Source organism: Pundamilia nyererei, unplaced genomic scaffold (assembly GCF_000239375.1).
Source record: "Pundamilia nyererei isolate P.nyererei 1_Seehausen unplaced genomic scaffold, PunNye1.0 scaffold00042, whole genome shotgun sequence".
In the NCBI taxonomy this organism is placed as follows: domain Eukaryota; kingdom Metazoa; phylum Chordata; class Actinopteri; order Cichliformes; family Cichlidae; genus Pundamilia; species Pundamilia nyererei.
In genome coordinates this window covers 3,020,241-3,023,087 of record NW_005187443.1, presented here as the reverse complement: position 1 = coordinate 3,023,087, position 2,847 = coordinate 3,020,241, and the positions used below count along the sequence as shown (strand labels likewise).

The 2,847-nt window shown below is 41.5% G+C and overlaps 1 protein-coding gene across 4 annotated transcripts in view; it reads left to right on the top strand.

Annotated features, from left to right (window-relative positions):
- The window catches only part of dlgap4b (discs, large (Drosophila) homolog-associated protein 4b), a 127,373-nt gene that overhangs the window by 80,021 nt on the left and 44,505 nt on the right, over nt 1–2,847 (top strand). The gene's annotated exons all lie outside the window — the stretch shown is intronic.

The window sequence follows — 2,847 nt, the reverse complement described above, 5'->3', positions numbered from 1 at the left end:
TTAATAATCACAAATTCCTCTGCATACGTTCAGTTCAATGCATTCCACCCACTGGAGAGATTTCCCAAAGCAGATATTTATAATGCATTCCATAAATGAAGAGCCTAATCAGCAGATCCCTCCAGTCTGACGCCTCAATCGGTTTTCTAATCTCATTTCTAATTTATCTCACTCTGGCCCGCAACAAACCTGGTGCTGTGAAGTGCATTTTGACATTAATCCTTCAAATTTGCAGTGGGCAGTGAAGCAAGGCAAGAGTGGTTTGGCATGAATCCCATTCACAATTCAATGCATAAAACTCCATAAAGTTCATTTGTCTTCCATTCAAGGTCATCTGTGCTCTGTGAATGTTTTTAAAGTTGTGTAGATGTGTCTGTTCTCTCAGTGAGTTGAAGAAATCCTTAAGGTGCATGTGACTGCACATGGGAAACATGAAGAAGAATCAGCTTTACCATAAACATTAGCTGTAGGTACATTTTTTACTCTGTGTCAAAATAACTGCGATCCATACTGGTGATTGTTCTTGTTAGGGGCCGGGTTTGGTTATGTTCTTGTTCTTGCCATTTAGATTCTTTTGAATAACACTTTACAGCCAATACGAGATGACCTTTAACACTGTTAAGAGGTGTGTGTGTGTGTGTGTGTATGTGTGTGTGTATGTGTGTTTGCATCTTTGCAATTTTTCTTGACATTTTATCAGAAAAGGTCACAGCACTTTTGAGTTTTGTGTTTGTTGATTCTGTCCCGAAAATCAAAGCTAACCTGTGTGTGTGTGTGTGTGTGTGTGTGTGTGTGTGTTTCTCCTACATATTTCACAATGATTGTGGATGTTCAAGGCCCAATGCTGTGTCTATAGCCGTTTCTGAGTTGTGGTTTAGGAACATGGCATTTTCTATAAGGGTCCACCTCTGAATGTGGCTGAAGCCTGCTGTATCATGTCACTGATGCCAACAACAGGGACACTCCCATGCTGTCAAGCAACTTTAAACTCATCCATTAGTTTGATAATCTGCTCAGAAATAACTTTGATTTTTTTTCTTGCCATTTTGACAGTGCTTTAATAGGTTCTACTATTTTTCTGATACTTAGGGGTATGACAAGATGTTGAGGTTGTCAGGGGTCACCACTAACATTGTTTTGCCCATAGAAATATGTAACACTTTGAGGTTACAGGAAGGAAACCAGCTCAGTTAGTTCACGGTTCCGTGCATTCAAATGTCTGAAAGAATTACAGTTTACGTGTGCAAAAAGGCATCGTGGCTGAGAAAACATAACTCTTTTGATCAACAGAGTTATAATATTAGACCGCCTCAATTCTCAATATTAAAGTCACTGGTCAATGTTTTAATTTAAAATAACTACTGTTCCCTCACAGGACTGTTGTCGCACTGATAGAAATGCAGAATGCAGATGTGGCATGCATTTCTCTCTAAAACTTACCCACATAGTATAAGTTACCAGAAATTTATTACTAGTGCTGTCAGCTTTAATTTCGTTAAAATGACGTTAATGCCATAACCGCATTAACGCCGCAAATCTCCATTATCGAGTTGACGCGGATCGCCCCGTGCATGGGGCTGGACAGCGCTAACGCGCTAACGGGCTAACCGCACTAATGCATTGACGTCGTGCAGCCCCACGCACGGCTTGTCAACTCGCTAACGGAGATTTGCGGCGTTAATGCGGTTATGGCGTTTTCATGAGATTAACCCTGGATCCGGGTGACCAGATTTAAAATTGCTCAAACAGGATATTTTGAATTTTAATTACCCTCATCTATTTTAAACATCAGTTCTGACTGACAGCTCATTTATATATATTTATGTCTAAACTTTGCTGTTGTCTTTAAACCTGCACGAAAGATCTTATGGGTGGGTTCTGTATCTTCGTTTGCATTGTATGTTTGTGTTGTTTGTGTGGCATCCACACTCTTTGTTTGCTTCCCACATGAATGCGTAAAAACATCAAAGAGAATATTTTCGAAAGTTGTCATACTTCAGGATGAAGCCTTGGCATGACACATTCTGCACACTGAATACTAACACCAAGGTTGTGCCCTTCTACCAACTGTATATTTTAGTCCTTGTGGCATTGATGAACAAAGCCTTCTTTTCACTGAAGTCCTGAGGAGAAGCTCAATCCATAATGCAAAATAAGAGTTCTGGGATGCCGTTTGATGCCTGACCTTCGAGGGTGGTTCTCCCAGGATTTTTGATGGCACTTGTCAAAGTGTGGACCTTTTGTACTTTCCGGTGAGAAGCCTGAACTCCTTCTCTTCTTTTCCTAACTAAGGCAACATGAAATTAAAAAGAAAGCTGTCGACAGAGAGACTTTTTTTGTCCAAGCACTGATCATACTCCTCTGTGTGGAGTCTATTATATCACAGAGTCCACATAGGACAAAACAGTGAGTGGACGGACTGCTTTGAAAGGCCTGGGGTCAAAAAATTTGTGATCCCACGCTGTCATAGTTTCTGTAACACTGCAGGTGTTATAAAACCAGCAGGAATATGAATGAGTGGGAGATTGCCATGATTGAAATGTCCTAAAGCAACTCTGTGCCTTTGTAATATCCTCCAAGGTGTGGGAGAGGCAAAAGAGAGCGAAAGTAGGACACTCGGGCGTAAAGCAGAGACAACAAGGTGGAGCTGCTTGCTACTTTGCTGGCCTGAGCCTGCATACAAGTTGCCCTCAGGCACTGGTTCACAATCAGTATATTTTGTCCTGATTTGCAATGCTGCATGGCAAAGCCTTATCCTCAGCTCTGTGTGCTCCCCGTGGGTATAATATGTGTGTGTGTGTGTGTGTGTGTGTGTGTGTGTGTGTGTGTGTGTGTGTGTGTGTGTGT